Raw genomic sequence first — 24,477 nt, 5'->3', positions numbered from 1 at the left:
TGATAGGCTGGGCTTAAAGGTGTTTATAATTTTGGTAGGAATATAATTTAACCTGTATGATTGTTGCGCACAGTGAAGACCTGAAAGCTGGTGGGACGACATAATTTATATATAACGTGCTTTACTACCATAAGACTTTCAGGTGGGAGTTGCAGATCTAGCCTTGTAATCCCTGTCAAAAGAAAGAGGTTTTATACCCAAGAGGTCTCTCAGGGTAGGTTAGTTCAGGCATCTGAAAAGTGCCACACAGATGCAAAGGGTGTCTTGGCTCTAACTACCTGCATCATGTGAAACAGTAAATTTCTCTAATTTGTGGAGAATCAAGGCTCTAACCCCAATGTGTACCCTTCTCACTTCCAGTATCAATGATGAAGCACTCGGCTGGTTCTTGGAGCTGCCCAACTAACATACTCTGTCTCAAGGTGTACGTGGCTTTCACAAATAACTCCATTCCAACTCCATTATGACCTGGCATATGTCCGGTTTCAGTCCTCAGCTTCTCCTTTTACCCTCTCAGATATATCAAAGCGTGACATTATTTTACCGTTTGATCCGTAGTGCCATGTCTAAGCATCTGATACAGTATCCTCCTCTCTTTTCTAATTTCTACTCCAGCCTTTGAAACCTGGGTTTCCAGCTCCTTCACTGACATATGGCACTGGGTGGCGGTCACCGCTTTTATGCTGTCCACTTCTATGTCACTTATTATCTATTATCATTCTAAAAGTACACCCACATCTTTTACACACCAAATTCAATTTCCTCCTGATATTTACATCCAGACACCTTTGGAGTACTGTTTGTTTGTGTACTGTTCAATCCTACTATACACATGGAATCCTTCACAAAAAATACATCTTTTGCTTCTAGATACCAACTACTGAACATCGACAAAATCCTCTCTTAACATGTTACCAAAAGATTGATCTTTGTACCAGTCCTGAGCAAGCTGGAGCACTGCAACAGTTTATTAGTAGGTCTCCCTTGCGTTCATTCTCTCCACTGGAGAAAAAAGTAATGATTTGCATAGCAGAACTCTTTAGCACCCCCAGACATACCCCACCTCTTGAAACTGAGGCAGCTTTTGTGCATAAATCAAAAATCAACACAGTGCAGAATAGTAATTTACACATGAATTCACACATAGATATTGACATTATTCTATTGCGTTTTGATACAATTTCGTTATAACCTTTTAAAGAGCATATGCCCCGCTTATGCTAATTAGGCCTCAGTTAGGCCTCTACGGTACGCCATCATGTCCAAAATGGATGTCTCATCATGTTTGTGCTTTCTTTATAATTCTACCGCGCAGTCAAGCAAGACACGTTTTCTTTATTTCCGATTGACATTGTTCTCGAAGAAGACAATCTAGCAAGGGCTCAGTCTTATAGCATTTCCCAAGAACCTTCGGCTCGCGCATTGCATTATATTCTTTCACAATGGTTACTGTTGTTTATGCGACTAGTTTGTTCTGACACTGCCAGATGATATTGGGTCAAAGGCGGCTGAATCAATATTCATATAGTGGGATAGCGCTTATGTAGTAAGTCTGTATGATATTTCTAAAGCCTGTATTCTGGGTTTTTGAAATCGTATCTCTGCTCACACCATGATGATTTTGCAGTTTTTCAAACATTTCTATGTGAAGATTTCCTCTATAAACCCCTAATTTTGTGGGCGAGCCAGGTCGCCCTTGAGACTCTTTTTGTGCTACTAGGGATGCTGCATGATTTCTTACTGATTTTGCTGAAAACTTGAGACTTAGCTTTTCTCTGACTTTGTAAATCTTTTATATTATTCAGCATCAATTACCTCTATTGCAAACTGATTTTTTGTAATCCAGCAGCTCCTGCGTTTTAATCACCCTCATTTGTAACTTTTGAAGTTCTGTAATAAACCTTCATGGTTTCTCTAACTTCTGCTCTAGAACTCACTTATGGAGTCAGACCTTTCTTATGTGATTATATTTTTATATGTTGATCTGTACGTCGTCTCTGGGACACATTACCTTAATAGAAGTTAACACCGTCCCCAATCTACCCAACCAGTGGGCATGCTTTTGAGGTATAAGATTGTGGCAGTAAAGTGCATCCACAATATCCTCAACAGACTGGATTGCTACTGGCCAAAAACAGTGCCTACTATAAACTACTCTTCATACTATTCAAAACTATTAACAGACTATTCCTAAATACCTAGCTGAAATCCTTGTCATGTGCTTACATTATCACAGCGTTCACTTTGCAATCTGAAACCAAGGCATCCTGAGTCCTCCTCATTTGACCTTACATGCTTGAGCCTTGTCACTAGAATGTTGTGAACATCCCAGCTTGAAGGCAACACCCAGACAGATTTCCTCTGCACCAAGGGCATACTTTGTGTTGGATTCTCTTCATACAAAAGTAGGACACACAGGTGTCTCTCACTCCTCTATATGGTGAGTTGTCCTATTCCAGATTCAAAGTGTTATGAAGCATCAGCCCTGCTACAGAAACTTTTATTTGCACTGGGATACATGCAAACATGCATACATACACACACTGAAAAAAAAACAATTATTAAAGTGGAGTTATATGTGAGGAAGGTAGTAAGATTTTAACTTACATTAAACAATTTTTTAGAAATTCACTGAAATAACACTACCATTTACAAAACAAACAAAAAACACTGAAACTCACTAGTTTTATGTAACTGACAATAAATATAACTTGCACCATCATAGATTTCAGAAATTATCAATAATGTGATTATGTAGTCATAAGCAGCACATCATAGCAGTTCTAATGTCATAGTGCAACTCATTTCCACCTGCAGCTGAAATAATATGATGATCTCCCATACACAGTTAACAATATAGTTTAATAATTCTCTAGGCCCCAAACCTTACTCATGTGCACTCTGAAGAGATTAGCGCCCTTCATGAGCACATACTGATATGCCTGGTTCCTATAAAACATGTATGTATTACTAGAAAAACCCTACCATGCACGACAGAAACTCACTGCAAGCTCACCTCTTCCTCCCCCTTTGTTCTAAAACAGTGGTTCCCAGTCTTTTGACTTTTGTGGACCCCCACTTTATCAATACTGGAACCCAGGGACCCCCAGTGCATCATTATTGGAATGTGAGGACCCCCTAGTGGCTCAATACTAAAAGCTGTGGACCTAATCTGGTAAAATTATTAAGTTTTCTCAGCAGTTGCTGACCTTCTGAGGAGGCTTTGCGGACACCCAGTGCTCCCCGGACCACAGGTTGGGAACCACTGCTCTAAAAATGCCTTTTCATACAAGAAAGTTAGTGTTGCTAATCCTTGGTCACAGTCCAGTTTTTTTTTTAATTCTCTGGTCCCCTTAGCCTTGTCTTCAAGTCAACCATGTCTCCCATGTAAATATAGACATGCAATATACATATTTATTTCATATTTTAAAAAAAATATGGAAAATTCAGCTTTGACAGTCATTGCCAGCAGAAACTCCATCCAGTTTAAGCTACTAAACAAATATATCTAAGAGCACTGTGCAGAAGTGTGGTGAAACCACACCCATCACACGAAATGGTATAAGAAAATGAATCACTAAAAAGTCATATTTTTAGTTTTTCATGGTGTTGCACAGACCATTGGTTGCATTATCGTTCTGCATGGCGCAGTAATGCGAAATTCCTGAAGGACTATTGGCAGAGCATTAACAGCTGACAGCATGCAACAGAAATCACCTCCCGAGGCCTGACGGTGAAAACAGCTCCAGCATCCGGCACGAAGTGAATAATTTCTGAGAGTGTTAATAACACGCAGCAACTCGTCAATTTGGCAAGTTCCCGCTCACTTCCTGGCTGCAGCTCCGCAAATTACACATGTCGCGCAATATGAACCACAGAATTCAGGCCCAATTACTCAATATGGCAACCTCCCCTGTCCAGATAATTAACCAATCAATGCAAAACAATACAGGGCCTTATTAATGCAGTCAGAAACTTTGAAAAAGCTTTGTCAAACTAAAGTGGTCGTGCTAACTCAGACCAGCAGGAATGACTGCAAACTATGTGCCAAATCCTTAGCAAACATTGGCAAAGCCAAAAGGTCTCGCCGTGGCAAGAATGCGTTGTTTTAAACATATGAAATAACCATTAAAACTAGAAATGCCATTGCATGTGCCACACAAATTTTGGCAAGGAAAATTAGTAAAAAATGACCCAGCCAAAGCGTAATTTAAAAAATAACGTCAAATGAAAGAAGGCATTTGACCCTAAGCCCAAGCACTGCAGTGGACTCCTTTTTAGGAGGACACAAGCAAAATGCTGAGACTATGAGCAGCAATGGGTCGTGGCCTCATGCTGCGGTGGCAAATGAAAGCAAAATGTGAGTGACTCTTAAACAGAGAGCAGCCTTGAAACACGTATGTGTGTTCACGCTCAGATGTAGAGTATGATATGCTATTTATTACCCTTGTTGAGGATGTGGAAGAGCGATGACTCACAAGTGGCACAGTGTTCCCCCACTCTTATCAAAAACAGCAATAAATAATATATTATAATGTGCACATCTCTACATATAGTTAATGCCATGTACTTTTGACATGTGTATTTGTTTTAGTAAATGCATTCAACCAAAACTAGGATGTAAGGGGTTCCTCACACACATCCGTGGCACTACACATCATAGTCCCCACCAACCTGAACAGTTACATCTTCCACAGACAACCTACACACCTCCACTCCGCAGTACTCCTACTCACACACATCCCACATGTACACAAAGCCAGATCAGGAGGATACGTGTTCTCTTTCATTCCTCCTGAAGCACGGAATGGCCTCCCACACAACATCAGAGCCCCTCCTCTCTTCTTGAATTTCACAAGTAGCTCAAAACCTGGCTTTTGAATGCATCAACCTAGCAAAGGTAAGCCAGCTACACACACCTGCTTAGCACCGAGATATCCTCGTTGGTGACAGCGCGCTTTACAAATACACATAACAGAATAGAAAATATGTGACATGGAATAATGGCTATGACCAAGTATCCCTTTCTGTAACTGATGTGTGCTGGATTTAAATATGACATCATGTCCCACGTCTGCCCCACTGAGGTCATTTGAAAAAATGGCTCTTTATTTTACATCATATATTTTATTTCATATGGTTTTAAGCAAACAAAATATGAAAATTGAACATCTGTGTGTCAGTTTGTTTATCCCTCAAAGCAGATCAGTTCAGATCACCTTTGAAATCCAGGTTAACATTTTAGAAAAGTGCTAGCAAGTGGGTTAGTTCTACTTAAGTGTGCTTATGATTTTTGTTTTGGAGTCTACATCCTATTGTCCAGTTATTCCATAAGTTATTTTACATCGTTGGCTCTTTGCCTGTGTCATTAATCCTTATACAAGCGTTTTCCTTCTTCAGTAATATACCACCTCTTGTGAGCTTTGATGCTCAGATAGCAGCACTGCATTGATACTAAGAACTCCGTATTGGCGAGTACTTTACTAGAACCATTAAATTCTACTTATTAATTCTCTCGATGAGTGGTAACAGTGGATCGTGTCAGTAGCTAGGTCTGTTCACCATCCTTCTAGCAAGTCCATGATCAGACCATGTTTGCATAGGTCTACTTTCTATAACAGATGCTGAGGTTTACTGTCTTCGAGCAACTGTGATAAAAGCCTTTTAGGTTTCTGTAAGTGCATCCATGTTAGCTGGTCAGAACCTAAAGATCTCAATGGGGCTTGTAGGGTCATTTTTAGGGGTCCGAGGGGGCTGTCCCTGGTTTTGCAATGAGGGAGAGGTATTGACATCACTGTGATACATACATCCCTGGGACCTCATGTGCTTTTTTTTTTGCCCATCTGTGCCACTATAAGTGTACTGATAATGTTCAGGGCCACTGGGATTATGAGGCAATAAAGGGCCAGGTTATTTAGCACAGGTGAAAAATATATGTGGCAAAATTGATAAATAATGTCACATTATTAAAAGAATTAAAACCTCAATGCAGCAATCTGACAGAAAGGTGACTAGTGAGCCTTTGGAAGAATCTACCACTGCACAGCCCCAGGTCGGACTTTTTTTTAAATAACTTTTGATCAGATTCAGCTAGAGACATTTTGTGCTGAAAACTACTAACTGTGAAAGGCAGGGTGGATGATGTGGCAAATGCAGTAAATCCTAAATTATGCGTAAAATTGAACAGCGGAAGAATTGTACATTTCAGGTGGACCTCGTTATGTATTTTAATATGACATTTTGAAATTAAAAGAGTAAAGAGAGACCTGGCATTTTGTGTGGGCTTTCGTGCTTTTCTGAACGCTAAGACTATTAATGACCCACGAGGGGAGCCTGGCGAGTACTTCATTGTTACACTAAAATTTGCGATACTTCAGTTCTAAAATGGTCACGCAGTGGCCGATGGGAATTTCACTTGGACGGCTTGCAGCATTTGTATCCGAATAATGCACGATGTACGGTTGCACCCAGCTGGTATTTTGTCAAACGTCCTCTTATGTATACAAATGGGGAATTTGGACACATGCAAAAATTCCCATTAAAATTATACATCTTTTCCTCAAATACAGTAACTACAGCGGTCAAACCTTGGCAAAACAGTTATTTCTTATTTAGATAACTAGCATTTGTACAGATCTACATGTGATATAAATAGTAATATTTGACATTTAAAAATACAAAATCAGTAGCCTGGCCGTGACGTATGTGGTCGTGGGTGACCATGCCTAGACATGTGGTGAACAAAGGGGTGTGTGGAGTTGGTTCTGGGTACTTATGCATTGTAATTGTCCTGCTTGTTGGAGGGACCATCTACAAACAATAAGGGAGCAAATGGGCTGGGGGGTCTGCGGCACACCGCCTGCGGCCAGCCTCCTCGATACACGCACAGGCTTGATGCGGAACACACTGTGTAACACCATCAGCCTGCGTGTGCAGAAGTGGTCCGGAACCAACGAACACGGAGCGAGCTGGGCTACAAGACCCATGGATGGGTGAATATGCATTCCCACAAGCAGACTGCGCACTCAAGGACTCACCCTTCCTGAGGCACCATGTTGAAAGCCTGCTGTTTCTGCAAAATCTGAGGTGTTTGACACCACCTCAGGTCTTACACTGGACAGGGATGAGTGATGGGGAGGGCCTGTAATATACACTCTCCTACCTGATTGTGCTGCATCAGACTCCCACAAAAGATAGTTGCACAAATATAAATACCCCCTGCACCTCTCTTGAGTTGGGTGCTCTCAGACTCAATTAGCTTCCGTAATCCAAGCCTCTATACGAACATTTGCCCATTCTGTGCCCCATTGAACTGTTGCTCTTCTGAATAAACACCATATCGACTTACCCTGACTGGGAGTCGTCACCATTCCACTTTAATATCTACCTACCAACTCACAACATATGATGTCAAAATGGTGAAAACTAAATTCTCCAGGCTCCCACCACAGGAACTCCCAGACCAATCCTTAATGATATCTGCCTCATCAGACGCCACCAACTGGAAGCCCTGCTTCAAAAGCACTCCAATAAGTCTGAGAAAATCTTGCAGGCTATAGAGGATACTAAAATCTCGCTGGAAAACAAGATTGACTCGGTCTCCCAGGATGGCAATCTTCTACATGCAGATCAAGCAAGCTGACTGACAGAGTCAAAGCAACTGAATCTTCCCTGAGTGCCCTGAGGCCCACTGTTAAGGAACTGCAAACTCAAGTGAAATAGCTCAGTGCAGAGGTGGTGAACCAACACAGTAGGGCGGAGGATTGGAGGGTCGCTCTCAATGGAATAACATATGCTTTATGGGCTGCGCTGAAAAAACAGAAGGACAGGAAACGGAGCTCTTCATAGAAAACTGGCCCAAAGACACTGTTTTGAATGGGAAAACCCCCAATTGTTCTCTATCAAAAGAGCACATAGAATTCCAGGGAAGCCACCAGCGCCAGGCGCTCCACCTCGTCCATTAATCGCTTGTATTCTTAATTACCAAGATCAGGACATGATTCTACAATGTTTTAGGACCCACGGACCATGGAACTATGAAGACGCATCAATCACAGCTTACCCGGATTATACAGCAGAGGTGCAACACCAGCGAGGTAATTATATGAAGATCAAGCAACATTTACAGGAGCAGAACTTCAAGTATGCTTTGATGTTTCCAGCCAGGCTCCGAGTGGTAGACGGGGAGAAGACTAACATCTTTACCACACCGGAAGATGCCTGGACGTGAATGCATGCCAAAGGTATAGCCCAGTACTCGACTGGAGACACAGAGCCCGGTGCCTTGTTGGCCCCCCGATCCCATTGCCACCACCGGAACCGCACACAGATCAAACCTACCAAAACTCAGGCAGCAGCAGAAAGAGCTAAATTCCTGGGGAAACCTCTAAATACTCCACAAATGCTTTCAAAGCCCTAAGAGACACGCAAATATCAGACTCTGGCTCAGATGCGGAAAGCTCCTGTGCCACCTCCACGGACATGACTAAAGGTCCAGAAATTACTCCGCTTACAGTAGACGGGGAGAAGACTTACATCTTTCCCACACCTGAAGATGCCTGGACGTGGATGCACTCAAAAGGTATAGCACAGCCCTCGACTTGAGACACAGGGGGTCATTCCGACCCTGGCGGTCATGGACCACCAGGGCCGGGGACGGAGGAAGCACCACCAACAGGCTGGCGGTGCTTCAGGGGCAATTCTGACCGTGGCGGTAAAGCCGCGGTCAGAAAAGGGCAACCGGCGGTTTCCCGCCGGTTTACCCCTGCCCCAATGAATCCTCCATGGCGGCGCTGCTCGCAGCACCGCCATGGGGATTCCGACCCCCTTCCCGCCATCCTGGTCCTGGCTGTAAAAACCGCCAGGAACAGGATGGCAGAAACGGGTGTCGTGGGGCCCCTGGGGGCCCCCAGTGCAGGGACCCCCTAACAGGGCCCCATAATGATTTTCAGTGTCTGCCTAGCAGACACTGAAAATCGCGACGGGTGCCACTGCACCCGTCGCACACCAGCAACTCCGCCGGCTCCATTCGGAGCCGGCTTCATCGTTGCTGGGGCTTTCCCGCTGGGCGGGCCGGCGGCCTTTTGCGGGAAAGTCAAAATGACCGCCGCGGTCTTTTGACCGCGGTACGGTCTTTTGGTAGTCTCCGCCCGGCGGGCGGCGCCCCCCGGGGTCGGAATGACCCCCACAGAGCCTGGTACCTGGTTGGCACCCCGATCCCATTGCCACCACCTGAACCGCACACAGACCAAACCTACCAAATCTCAGGAAGCAGCAGAAAGAGCCTAATTCCTAGGGAAACCTCTCATTACTCCGCAAATGCTTTTGCAGCCCTAAGAGACACACCAATATCAGACTCTGGCTCAGATGCAGAAAGCTCCTATACCACCTCCACGGATGTGACTAAAGGCCCAGAAATTACTCAGCGTACAGCAGGCGATCTCTAATTGTTCATTACTACATTGTTTATGACTTTCAATACCTTGGTTCCATTGAGGAAGTATAATTCTTGATATTCTGGGGGTGGTGGGGTGCTACCACACGTGGGTTTCATGGCTCTCTTGGGTTACTATAGAGCTTTCACGACTCTTGACCATGCTCGGCATTACACTGACACAATTTGATACGCATGTAAGTTCAGTTCTACTACTTCTCTAGTGGCCTTGCCCGAACCACATGTTATTGTCCCTGCACTAGGTCTGGATGGGGTTATGACTTCTGGGGCTGACCTCTCACAGGAATGTAGGTGCCTGCTAAATGCGTGCCCCCCAATCGATGGTTACTGAGGCTTCTCCTTCACTTTTTGTTTGATTTATAAATGTTGTTTATTGTGGGGATTTGGCAGAGTACTCTTAAGTTCCCCACTTGAGGAATTCTTGCTTGATGGTATGATGTTTGACCAGTTTAAATTGTTCTTGCATGTCAGGTGGGGTTGACTGGGAATTGGAGATGTGATCATGGTGTGCGGGCGAGTTAAGCACATTTCAAGACCACACACAGGTAACGAAGGGCACTGCTCCTGCCAGGTTTGATTTATCACCCGGACTACCTGTCGAACAACCCTCCACAATGCCTCTTCACACTGATGCAGCTACACCGCACTTCAGTGTACTGACATGGAACGTGCACGGCATGGCGACACCAACTAAGAGATACCACATACACACATTCCTCAAATGTCATAACGTGCATTTCTCCATCTTCAAGAGACTCACCTGACAGATAGCGAGCTTTGGAAAGTTAAAGCTAAGTGGCAAGCTCAAGTATATGGTATATCATGGTCCGCGTTTGCTAGAGGGGTGATAACATGGATAGCACCAGGAGTGCCATATATTGTGCACCACCACAAGATTGACACTGGGGGGTTGTTTCCTTGTCTTGGAGAGCACATTGGATGGATCACCTTTGGCAATAGTGGGACTTCATTTTCCTAATCATGCCCAGGGAGACTTTCTAAACACACTTACTCCTGCGGTCCTTCAGGGTCCACTGGCCCCTTGTTTGTGGGGAGGGGATTTTATGTGCATGTTTGATGTGGATCTTGACTGCTCGTTCCCCTGAATACATACTGTATCGAGTAGTAAACTTTCTAAAAGTATTTGTGCCTGTGCCAAAGATAATGGTCTGCACGATTTATGGTGCATTAGACATCCATTGGCAAGAGAGTACTCCTTCTACTCCCCCGTTCATGATGTCCACACACGGATAGACTTGATACTAGGTAACACACTTCTAGGGAAAGCAACTATACACTCAGAATATCTTTCCCGCACCCTCTCTGATCACTGTCCCTTGTTACTTATTCTGCAATGGGGCAAACCGTACCCATGCATCCCCACATAGTGTCTTGAAACTGATGCCCTACCGGATCCCCCTTTCCAGGAGGATCTCTTCATATGCAATAAACAGTACTGGGAACATAATAACAAATCAACCATCCTTCGAGCAGTGGAGTGGGATGCTCACAAGACAGTAGTTAGAGGACATTGCCTTTCAGCTACATTAGGAGTAAAACACACACTGTATACTAAATTGAAATACCTGGAGCAAGAACTACGTAAGTTAGAGAACGAGGTCACAAATCACTTAACAGAACCTGACCACTGCCACAAAACAGATCTCGATGCCGAAACATGCCTCCGCAAGCATAACCACAGGTTCCACATCGTTAAATTACATGCAGAAGGCGACCGATCGCAGAGATTACTAGTACAGCTTGTTAGTGATGAAAGGTAACACTCTCCCATAGGTGCCCTCAAATTACACAATGGCACATTGGCCACCACCCAGGAAGCCATCAATACCACTTTTCCTGACTACTATAGTATATTATATCAAGCCCAACTGGCACATAACCCAGCACAATTGGAAGCATTTCCAGTAGAAGCTTCTTTAACCCATTTATCCCCTTCACAAATTGCAAATCTCGATGAGCCCATTCTGCTTGAGGAACTGAGTTCTGCGATCTTCCAGCTGGCCAGGAACAAGTCACCTGGAGCAGATGCACTACCAGTAGAATATTTTGCCACATTCTCGGCATCCCTCACTCAACCACTACTAAACGTATTTAAGGAGGCGTGGTCGCAGGATGAAGTTATGAGTTCGCAACTGGAGGCATTGAGTATAGCCCTACCTAAACCGGGGTGCGACCTCATTGATGTGCGCTCATATAGGCCATTGTCACTCCTTAATATTGATTGCAAGATACTGGGCAAGATTTTTGCGAATAGGCTCCTCCCCCTGATTGCAGCATTAGTCCACGAGGATCAGTCTGGATTTATACCAGGGCGCAGTACATTCCTGAACATTAGACGATTTTTACATATCTAATACGACACCCCACCAACAGCATATGATCAGATTGCGGTCTCATTAGATATTGAAAAAGCATCTGATGCGCTAAGTTGGGAGCTCCTATTTGCAACTTTACGTCATATGGGCGTCGGCCCAGGCTTCCTAAAATGGCTCAGAATACTACACATCAAACCCACAGCCAGAGTTAGAACTGGTCACTTCATATCGGAGAGCTTCCCAATATTCTGAGGCACCAGGCAAGGTTGCTCTCTATTACCGATGCTTTTTGCATTGGCGATGGAACCTTTGCCTGCCATCTGAGACTACATGCCCATCGCTGGGGTATCCAGGAACTGCATACTTTTCACCCAGGAGTGTGCTGAAGAAGGAGGTGTGAGAGATAAGTGTGATTTATAGTTATAGCTATAACATATACACAGCTAAAAAACACCAGCCTGGCCAGCAACAAGGTGCTGTGTGCTGTACATCAAAAAACACAGAGTAATCAGAAAAGGCCCAGTAAAATGATGCCAAGGAGGCAAGAAGAGGGATTGGTGACTTCAGGACTAGCCTTCCATCTTTTTTAATGGTTCCTACTGCTGTGATATGGGGCAGGGATTAAAGGTTGGAATGACAGGCGACATCCTAGGAAATGTAGTATGTGCACATCATCCAACTGGATGAATGCATCCGTGCCGCTCTGGCGGAGCGCACAAAATCTGAACAACAGTCCAGCTGCAGGGCTAGCCTGGAAGTGGGACACCGGGAGCCCCTCCCCCCCATGTCTCCCCCCAAGTAAGAGGGACAGAATGAATTGCTGTCAGTACTGGTTGGGCAGGGCTGGGGAGATTTATCCTTGGTCCATCCATCCCTCCAAGCAGCCCTGAAGGAGCATGCACATAAAGCAGAAGGGGGATGATGCTCCAGGTTATGGGACCAAATTAATTGGAGTATTTCATGAGCTTGTTAAACAACTGGATATTAAACCACTGGAATAGTATTCAGATCATAAAATGCACGTAATAACGAAGAAACATTTCATTTAGATTCTACATTTACAGTTTTACATTTAAATGTAATATCCAGTGATTTTCGAGAGTTCACAGTTCAAATGGAATTTTCAATGCATTGGTATGTTTTTGTACACAGCCTATAAAGAAACATCTTAAATAAAATGAATCAAGCCTATGACTTTTAGCCAGAACATTTGAGAAATTATACTGCAAAATGAATCATTTAGATCAAAATCTAAATAAAATAGTTTGTGTAAAATCACTCTATTGTACTTACTATCCTGGAGATATTTATTACATCTTTTCAAAGAGCCTACCAACATAAACATGTTTTAGTCTTGTGTATGCAGCCAACTTTGATTTAACCAGGTGCATGTTATAAGAAGGAAAGATTGGACCACTTTATAGGGAGTGAGTAAATTTGAAGATAACTGAAGTATCATCTGGGTAATTATGGAACAATACCTGAAATCCCAGAAACGTTAGCATGACAGCTGGACATAGGCGGCAAATAAAAGACGAGAAAAGCACCCTAGGACACCATTTATTTGACCATGCAAACTTTTTTGACAATCTGTTAGTCAAAAAGAACTAGAAATACTTCTTGGTCAAGTTCTACATCCCCACCACGTAAGAAGAACAGGCGGAAGGCACCGCTTCGGAGTGATACACCTATGCCACTCTGCATAAGTGTTCACAGCAGATGTACCATTGATTATATGTTAGCCTCGTATGCAGGGATAAATGGCCATCTGGTTATTCCAACATCACAACAGGCGTCTTGTGTGGAGTAATAGCAGGCGGTCCATTTAAGGCAGATTATTGCGCGCCTTGGGCGAGAGAGGTTTTATCTCCCTAATGTAGTATTAAACTGCAATTCATCCCGCTCTGTGCCTGGTGAGTTCCTGGCAGACAAAATGCATTATAAATAAAAAGGAAATAAACTTAGTGTAGGAGAGCCTCGGGCTTTGAGTCTTCTACAGCTAAAGAGCCACCATTAAACCCTCAAATGCACGGGCAATAGGCTGGTCTGTTACTTCCATGCAGTGTAAACCGATGCATTCTGTAGCTCCGCCAGCAGTACAGAGAGCACGTGACGAGTTTCAGCCAATCACAGACTTTGCCGCTCAAATAACATTTCTCGCTAGAGCCTACGTGACAGGACAAAATTCCTCCACCTCAAAATTTAGTTCAGGAACATTTTGTAAATAAGAGGGCCTAGATCACGAATGAGCAGGTAATCCTATTTAGGGTGCTAGCTCCTGTTTTTGGGCCAAGGTTTCTGGACAATGTGGACACCAGTCGCAGGTGCACATAGTGCAAATGAGCTGTTACCGTCATTGCAATGGAGCGTGCATGTTCTTCTTGCACGTTATTCCGCAGTCTGAGGAGCGACACGCAGAAACTGAATGTACATTGTATAGTTGCTAATGTGTGCACACCGATCTAACTCAAATTCGAAGGCTTGAAATGTGCACCCACATTTTGAGAATTCCATTTTGATTGGCCCCATCTTATTCGCACTGAAAATGTGATAAATGTTATAATTTACACAAAGTCCTCTCAAAAAGTGAACTATGGGACTTATTTTGAGTTTTTCAGCCAAACAAGTATAGCGGAGGAGACACACTCTAGACAGCTATTCCGCCGTGCCTTGAGCTATGACGAGCCAGTCAGTGGCGTTATGAAACTTGAAGTCTCCCCCTACCGAAAAGTACATGGAGAAGCCCCTCTAGAGCCCCTCCACCCCGAATCCAGTCAGGAGCTCTCAGGCCATGGGTTCCCTGGAGCTCGACCCCCCCCCCCCCCCCCCCCCCCATGCACCACTGGGGCTGCAGGGCCTAATGTTACACCGGTTTGTATTTTAACATTTCCTAAAAGCAGACCGCGCAAGGGGTGGTCTGGCCTCAGAAAACGTAAAACTAGGTTCCCTCTCGAATGGAAGTTGTCTCCGAGCACTTGAGGAACATTGTTGCATTTTTCCCACCTGGTACTGGTTTGGATACTTTCTAGTCCCGATTGGAAACAAGGCCTTTGTAAAACAGCCCATATGCCTCCGTGTTTGAAAGTTATTTGCTGACATCGGAGTCGATAACGGCTCTCTGGCTAACAAAATCTTCTTTGCCGGGGCACCAGCAAATTGTTGCTGTATGTCCCGTTACAGCCCACCCCCGAGTCCGACACTCACATCTGCAAACAGACCCGAATCAGGCAGGAGACTCCCTATTTTTTTAAGCAAGAGAACACTATATGACAACGTGCCTAGTTTGTGGTATCGCGAGCAAAAACGTTTTCTCTGGGAGAATCCTGAAATCTACTAAGCTCTGGATAAAAAGGTAGTATATTGATTATAAATTAAACCAGTGTGCTAGGCATATTGAAGGTCAAGGGCTGCATAAATAAACACATTATCGATATGACACATATCTTGCATGTTTTATTCACATATTATCTCATATAAGTTATAAAAAATCAGATTTGTCTATGTACATGATGATAACGTGAAACTTTGAAAATATCAGTATGTGTTACAAAAGTAATCAAAGTGTAATCAGTAATACCTATATAGTGTACTTTAGTACTACTAATGTCAAGTGGTGCATAGGAATCATACACCTAAAGGTGTTCTTATGAGTAGAACAATAGTGATTTTATATGCGTGTACTTAATATCGATTTTAATCTACTCAAGTGTAACACGTAAATGCACATATATTTATATATGAATGATGGTATGACTGAGATATGTATAGTCACAGTTATTAACTTATGTAGAGAAATGCACGTATAACCATGTATCCTAAATGTGCATTGAAGTATCAGTTTGACATAACCCGACTGAATTCATGAACATGTTGTTTTCCACTGCTTAACATTCAAAGCAGAGCTTTGCTTGCGTTGTATTTTTCTCTACTTGCAGGTGCGTATGCATGAGTCTAGAGTTAATGAAAGGCATGTTGCGTATTTGAGATAGTGGGGTACGGGAGGATATGTTGGCAAGGACAGAGGCGTGCTAACAAACTGAAGAAAATAAGACTCTCTTGTATTTGCTAGGAACTGGGAGACCCCCAAGGTCGGCCTGATGGAAGTTTCCAATTCTTACTGTGCAAGGAAGATGGAAACTTTTTCGTGGTGGTGACGTAGATTTCTTGAAGGTTCTGTGGGTTTAATTGACATGCATCTAGTTAGGTGAGGGCAGATTCCATTTACACTTTGCCAAGAGCAGACCCTTTGGAGACTTTAACGGGTACAGACCTCTCTTATCCTGCTCCTTGCTGTGGCTTTATGCTCTCTTGCACTTCTGCTACAGAACCTCTACTGAGGTATCTGCTATGCTGACACTTTCCAATTAACTCCATTATTTTCCTAAACTTGTTTAACCTTCACTGAGACTTAATGAAGATTTCCTTTATCTTAGACTAGGACATCTAGCTTAATTTAGGTTCTCAAATGATTAGACAAGAGGGCCCCGGCTTGTATATGGATCATCAGGTATTGATTCTCATTTTCTGTATTGCTGCAACTGAGATCCTTGTATGCCATATGCTTACACGATTTAATCTGATTAGACGCTTTACTTCACCTTTGGTGAGTCTGTCCTTATACAGCATGTTTTTGAGACTGATTTACATCAGTTTGTCCCTAAATTTGTAATAAACTTTACTCTACGCCTCTGAGGTTTAATGTATGGCCCAATAGGTTACACTGTTAACAAATTTGAAATAGAAGATTTGTTTCACTTATTTCCTCTGTTGCTCTCTAAAAAGATTAATCGGAAATGGAAGAAAATCAGAGTATGGGCCAGACCGTCACTAACGGCAACCAACCTGAGACATTTCAATTTTCCTATTACATTCAAAGACACAGTTCTAGCCTTCTACCTCTCTGCATCACTGCAATGAGTTAATTTCACTCTTCCAGACCTTTATATGTAGCTACATCAATGCAACAGCATAACATAAACAACATCTTCAGCCCTCCCTTCCATGATACTATAGGTACCAAGGACGACTCATGCATTTCTACAGTGTCCGTCCTGTGCCATCTTTCAGTGCACTTAACGCAGTTAAAGGGAAACCGAGACATATGTGAAATTCACCTCACTTTTATTTCTATGAACAAAAACATTTTATTAGCTCTTTTGAAACAACCATCTGGATTAGTTCATAACCTACGTCTTGGAAGGGCTAGTGGTATTTGAAAGATGTTAAAGTGCTGCTGATTCCATGACCTAGTTTCCCTGTGTATAAAATTTAACAAAGTGAGTTTATGATTTTTTTAAAAGTACAATTTAACCTCCAAATATTAATTTAGTCTAGATAGCTTTGGAAAACGTTTCCAGTGCTTGCCTGTGAAACACTCTGTCCTTAGCTCGCAGGGCTTCCTTTGAGGCTTGGCTATTTTTAAACTCGTTAATACACATTTCATTGTCTAAAAATAGTCCCTTGACATGAGCAGACTCAACATGCACCAGAAGCACAGAGGTTGTCTCCACAGGGCACCGGATGCACTTGTGTGGTTGTCTAACTAGCACCTGTTACTTATGGCAGATCATGTTGCATGAAATCAGGGCCGTGGGTGGCTCTTTCACCCATAAAGGGCTTGCTTATTTTCCCTAAGATTGTAGTACAATCCATTAAGAGAAAGCATTGAAAAATCATTAGGTCTGGTAATGGCTACCAGTCTTTTGGTTTTGTTATTGTAAAACACTATTGTTGATAGATCGGCCTGGCCTGTGCCAAAGGAAAAAAAAATGCTAAAAAACAAAATATTCTTCTGGTCTCTAAAAGCACACATTCTCATGGTGGTCGGTGACAATGAATGGAGCTCATCTGTGTGCTGTGCATGTACTCCTTGTGAAAAATAAAATGCCCTCACTGACAGTGAAGTTGGCCAATGGCTGAAGTGTGTAACAGCACTGCTCCATGCTCTATGCTGTAGTGGGAGGGAGTAAAATGTGAATGAAACAATAACAAACCACACAATCCAAGCTATACCTCACTGATGAGTCCTAATAGGGCCAAAACCAGTCTGGGATTCCATGTGGTCTCATCTGGATGACCATTCTCATGGTGGTTTGGGTTTGGCCATTTGATTGAGGTGCAGGTTCAGTACTGATGTGCATAAGTCGGGCCTTTTTCTTGTGTGGCACAGTAGGTGGAAAACGATGGGTTAGAATGTGACCGCTAGCAATTGTAGGTGATAAGACTATTTGCAGGCATTTATCCATTCACCTTTTGTGTGTTTTATGTAATGCCCAAAGTGGCCATACAGTGGCCCATGTTTGCTGTGCCACAGGTTCCAAGCTATACCTCACTGGTGGAGCCTAAAAAGGCCGAAACATGTCTGAGGTTTTTTCTGAGGCCTTATGGAGAGGACCTCACCTGGCAGTTTGCGAAGGACTGTTTCCATGATGAGTCAGGTAAATACTGATTTGCATAAGGAAGGCCTTTGTTTAGAGTGGCTTAGTAGGTGGAAAACCGTTGTACAAGTTCCATAGGATATAATGGAACTTGTAATATGCTTGCGGGATATCCGTCACGTACGTAACGGAGTATTCCATTAGACAAGGTCATAATCAGGCCCTTTATCTACATAGTGGCATCTTGTTACAGTATTCTGTGATCACTAGGCATGGAGAGAGTCTTTCTGATGGAAGCTGTAGTTATTATATTGGGATTTAAATCCCTCCGCGTCACACAAATCAGTTTAATTTCCTGATTGATCGCATAATGCTGGATACAAAGAAGAAGTCTGAAGGCTGATGTGAAAGCAAGCCACTATGCCCCACAGAAACAGAAAATGATTCAACACAACATGGCTTCTGGCTTCTTTTTTACTGCATATGGAAGTTTCAAATAAAGCCCTGGATCAATTTACCAAAGTTTAGGTAATTAGGAAAGTGAGACAACCAGTTTCTTTAAAATATGTGGTAAAAAAAATGACCAAAATCGAGAGCTGTGTACACTAGAAGTGGAATTGGTTGACAGTGTGATTATATTCCACACTTTGCATCCTGTTTGTTTGATCTATATACTGTGGAAAGCTCCTCTGTCACTTAGGTGCATAATCGAAATATCAGCTATACATTATTTTGTGGGTACTTAAAACGAATGATGCCATAAATATGTTGCTTATGTTGAATTACTGCGCGTGCACAGCGTCCATGGCAAGTAATCAGCTAATTCTCTTAAAGGTAGATTAATGGTAGGTGTCCAATGACTTTAGTAAAGTCAATTAATTAATTCACACAATGGATTTAAAACACAGCTCCTGGGGTTGCCGTTATAGGTGCTATTATGTCATTGTCATCCCAGAATAATAAGCATCCTCTGATACAAATTACCACACCACTGCCTTCACCTACTCCCTTAACCACTAAATGCATCTGTGGCAAAGAAGCTGCAGGAAGGTTTTGGCAGCAAATACAAGGGATCAGACAGTACCTTAGCTCACAGGACTGTCTGACAAGAACTGATGTACCTCCAAAACTATCATCTCTTTTATAGTCATCCCTCATCCTCTCTCTCTTCCTGAATTCCACCCCCTTAACTTGTGTGTGCCATCCTGCTCTACCTCAGTTTTTCCCCTGGGATCGCCCTTCCTGCATACCAGTCTGGCGCTTAGGATAGCTATTCAAAGGGAAATATGAAGTGTTTAGTATTATCTTAGCTATTTTGGGGACAACCACTGCATCCAAAAGGCTGTGCTATTTGGTCACCTGTGGGTAGACTAGTGGTTGCCAAGCGTTCAAACACGAGGGCAATAATCCACTGCCTAATGAAGCTTTGCCAAGCATTCAACCCCAGGGAAATAATCCACTGTCCAACGGAGCTTCTTTTGCCCTGCAGCAAGCACTGTATTGATATGTTTATTCGGTGCTATATGACCCACTTTTGCCAACTTAAGAGTGAAGTGGTAATAAAGAATGGCAGGCCGCACACGATTTAACAGATACCAAGTGACTTTACCAAAATTACTGAGCAGTAATGGGGTTTGACATTTGACTGATTTGTACATAAGTACAGAGTTGCTGCACTGATTTCCCTGTTTCCGTCAAATTCTGACTAGTTTTCCTGGCGTAGCTGCACCTGTTTTTTGTGGGTGGAAATGTTTCCAGAAATACTTGGGCACTTGAGATCCCGGTTCTGCCAAAAACAGGATTACCAGTCCGCTTGAAATGGGGCACTAAGTATGACACATTTACTTAACAAAGGCACCCTCATATCCTACTCCTAGTACATCACCACAAACCTATTCAGACCATTTCTATTAATCATTCACACATTTCACAACACAGACTAAATTGCCTTGTAGAGCCTAATAATCACAGTTTGACTCAAACCAATGATACCTTTTCATCAGGAGGGAGATGAGTTAAATCTGTCAAATGTATGCCCTTTGCCTTTTCAATTACTTCTTGATATCAAGGTCATCCGATGGGCAAAAAGCCAACCAATCTTAAGTCTTATGTCTGTGGTCACCGTCAAAAGAGTAAAAGCAGGGATATTGGGTGCGCTCCGAAGATCCATCAGAAGGTATAGATGATAGTTGTGAATGGTGAGACAGGGCTAAGAATTGGAAACTTGTCTGGAACTAACAGATTTCACTTATTTCCTGCACCTTTGAAAGTTTGGTTAATCGTTCAGGGACGTCCACAAATTGTTCCAGAACACTTGCCACATGCCCTGAGTATCTTGTTTCTGAGCTTCTCTGATTCCATACACTGTTCGTCTTTGTTATGTCTATGTTAGGCCTATGTGATGGTTTTGTTACAGAAAATGTTAGGTCTTCCTGAGCTGTTTCTATGTGGTAGTTTAAGGATAAGAAGTGGACAAGGAGTTCATATTGAGATATAAAAGTACCAGAAAGATATCAATGCTAGGACAAACCTACTCAATACCGCTCATCCGAGAATTGATATGCGTAACTGAGGAAGAAATGCAAGCATCTCATGTTCATGCTCTTTATTATTATACAGTGCATCCTAGACCATGGGCTGTTTCACGGCTTGCATAGTGCAGTGAGTGAGAAGGAATCTATGAACATGTAGAACATTTATGTTGCAATAATCTTTATTTTTCTTCATATCGTTTTTTTCATTGCTTTCAGGAAGACATTCTTGAAAAAATGTTACTATTCATTGATTATATACCATAAGTAAACATACGAGTTCTCCATGAAACAAGCAAACCTTCATTGGCAAAACAAAGTAAGAGGAATAAGCTTTTTCTGATGAGAGACAATAGGCTTTCTTTGTATTTTAGTTCTTTGCTTATCCATGATTGAGAGTTGAGAATATGTGACATGTGTTAGCACTGTGTATGTATTGTTATGAAAAGAGCACCCCCAACCACAGTCACCTGAATCAAGGACTTTGTGTAGGTAATTTAGTGAGAATACTCATTACTTAAATCCAGTTTTGTGAGACAGTAAAAGTATTTTCTTGATTCTGACCGCACCCTTTCAGACTAGATTGTTATTTCCTATTGATTTTAGTATTCCATCTAGCTTCAAGCTTCCTACAGGTGTCTCTCTTTGTTTGTATTAATTTATATTCCATTTCTTATATGTTTGTGAATTTTGTTTATTAAAGATATGGGTTGATTGTTCAGGCCACAATTAAAAAGACAAGTCTTGTATAATTTCGCTATAAGTAACATACCATGCTTCCAATTTCTGGTCAGTTAAAGGATAGGCTGTTGAAGGTGACCATTGTGCCATGGGGTCAGCATGCACCCACACACCTGTCTTATAGGTCATCAGTGTTGATCAACCACAAAACATCGATCAATAAGCTCACTGCAGAAAGAGGGACACTGTTTCATTTTGAAGGTTTTTAGATATAACAAACTGTGTCTATTCAGCAGGTCTATGTCCTATGTGGAACCATTTTGTCAGCGTTAAATATGGATATGTAAACCATACGTTGTCTCAATTGTCATCATTTTCACGTGTTTCTGGCAAAGCACATGATGTTAAGTTTTCCATAGAACTTTTGAAGGCTGTTAAAAAAAATATTTGCATCTGGTTGTATAAAACAAATCTTTGAACCTTGGTTGGAACACAGTATCTTGTGAGGAAGATCTACAGTGAAAGCCCCTACAAAGTTCTGGTGTGTGATGCTACTACTGGTGGTGTGGAAAAGAGAAGTATGTAAAGTAGAGAATCTCTCAAACTATGTGTAACTTATAAGATATATGCCCATTCTCCAAGGGATATGATAATTCTGCAACATCTACAAGTACAGGATGGAGGGATTCCCCATCCTTGAGCTAAAATTAATGGAACCTCATTACAAGCGGCTCAGTAATGGATTCTGGTGGAAACCTCAGGCCGAATACGAATGAAGCATAAATGCTCCATCCGTAAGTTTTTTTTGGGTTGTACGATAATTCTGCACCTTTGTGGTTTTCCCAGGATACAGTTTGTGTTGTACAAGCAATTGGAATTTCCCTAAGAATAAATTCCTGCAATGCAGGGAAAATATGAAATAATCCATGCGGAAACACCAATTTCTGTCTCTAAGCCTAACATAATATGGCAAAACGACACCGAGAATTTACAACAGCCCACATTACCAGCAATTCTAGAGTAGGGTATGTCGGTATTGAAGTTTATTCCTTATTTATAATGAGGACCCTGGTGTCTCCTTTCCATGAAGGTGCACAATGACTGAGACATAAGGAAACTTGTGAACGTAGATTCGTGGCCAAAAGAATTTAGGGCATCATTTGAAGTTTAGCACGTAGGATACTCTCTGACAAACGTGGTTGAGTACTTAGTCCTCCAAATTGATGGGCTACCCACTCTCTGTTTATACCTTTGGACCTTCATATTTGCACCTGTAGAGCCCCATCTGGCTCTGCAATCAGATACCGTACACCGACAGCCCCTTGGTGTAAGTACATCAAACCATCCTCTCTATTTAGTGTGGAGAGTCTGATGTACTTTTTTCTCTCAGGACCGTTGAGAAAAACATGGCAGTCCTGAAGAAAAAAAAAGAATAATGATCCCCAAGCCCTTGGGAAAAAAACTCCCATGGTATCTAGGTCATTAATTTTTTGTTTAACTGGACCAAACTCCAACTGTTTGCTGATCGGCCTCCTGAAACATGGCGGTTGCTCAGAAAACAATCAGGTCCATTTGTACTAACATTAGGAATATCGATTTCCTAATTGTGATTCTCTCTGAATCGCTATTAGGAAATCGATATTTCCAATGTATGAAACTCCTTTGAGTGGGTCACAAATAGACCTACCTCATGCATATTAATGAAGTAGGTCGCAATTTGCAACCCCTTAAGAATCACAGCTATCACAGGGATGGTGGCCTGCTGTGACTTTTTAATAAAACAATTTTTATTTTAATGCCGCCCTTTTTCCTTGAAGGAAAACGGGATGCATTTAATAATTAAAAAATGAAACTTTGCAGTTTCATTTTTTAAGAGTAGGCAGTGGTCCGTTCTCAAAGAAGAAGAGGTCCCTTAGCAGGGGCGTAGCTTTATATAGCGTGTTTGGGGCATTAGACCCACCCTAATAAATGTATTTAGTTGGGTACAGATGCTTTCAGTCAAGTATGGTGAGGTGTCTGTCGGATTTCACCAGTACGTTTTATACACACACAGACAAAAACAATTACACACACTCCCTCCCTCTGTTTGGAAAGACTTCAAACATGTTGGTTATTTCACAAAAGAATGTGTTTTCTCTCACTTAGTACCTCTACCCATCTGCATTTCTTTCCATGTCCACTTCCCCTTAAGTCCCTCTCGTGCACTCTGCTTGTCATATAATGTATTTTAACATTACGGGCCAGCGTGATTGTTGGGAAATATGAAGCTCACACTGCCCAATCTTACTGACCAAGATACGCTCCTGTGTCTTAGGGGATTCTTCTCCTTTTGAATGGGTTACCACCAGTTTGAAACTGGTGGTAAAGTATTACTGTTTTGCTACCAGAAGTTGGTCGCAAAACAGTAATACATACCATACAGATTCAGTATGTGGAAGGAATGTCCTAACACGCCCCATCCAAATATCGAATCGCAAAAGCAAAATTCGATTCGGTAACAAGTAACAGAATCACATTTTTCCTTTTGTAGATTGGTAAGATCATTTTTCTGGTCACAAACAGTCCGATGGCCCTTCTGCGACCTGAAAAATGCTTTGTACATCTGGCCTTCAGTTCCTTCAGAGAAGCTGCTACTGCTGTGACTCCTCTGGGGGCACTGAGATCTCTGCCAAGGATCTCTAAATATGGTTGATAGTAGCCCAACACTGCAGAGGAGGTTATTACCTTCACTGTCCTGGCAGGCAGCATGCTGCCTAAAGTGTATAAAGTACTACTGTGGGGTGAGAGGTGGATGTTGTACCAGGGCACCCCACAATCCTCTAGGAAGTCAGGAAAGTATGGTGAAGGGCTCCGTGGAAAAGTCGAGGAACTAATTTAGAAAGGCAGCCCTGCTCTGAGTGACTACTAAATTCAAAGAAATAAAAGAGGTAGATTACAAAAAGAGAAAATTAATAGAAAAGATGAAGGACCTCTTTGAGACAAATTTAAGAAGCTCAGCAATAACACGGTATACATGTAATGAAGAAATCTTCACTTGAGGGACTGCAACCTTCCACCAAGGAATGAGTAATAAATGCAGTTACCAAGGTGATTTGCAG

At 42.4% G+C, this 24,477-nt stretch overlaps 1 protein-coding gene across 1 annotated transcript in view; it reads right to left on the bottom strand.

Annotated features, from left to right (window-relative positions):
* The window catches only part of SV2A (synaptic vesicle glycoprotein 2A), a 205,877-nt gene that overhangs the window by 126,242 nt on the left and 55,158 nt on the right, over positions 1-24,477 (bottom strand). The gene's annotated exons all lie outside the window — the stretch shown is intronic.

Source organism: Pleurodeles waltl, chromosome 12 (assembly GCF_031143425.1).
Source record: "Pleurodeles waltl isolate 20211129_DDA chromosome 12, aPleWal1.hap1.20221129, whole genome shotgun sequence".
Taxonomy (NCBI): domain Eukaryota; kingdom Metazoa; phylum Chordata; class Amphibia; order Caudata; family Salamandridae; genus Pleurodeles; species Pleurodeles waltl.
The sequence above is the reverse complement of the archived record's forward strand: the minus strand, read 5'-3'. Positions and strand labels throughout refer to the sequence as shown.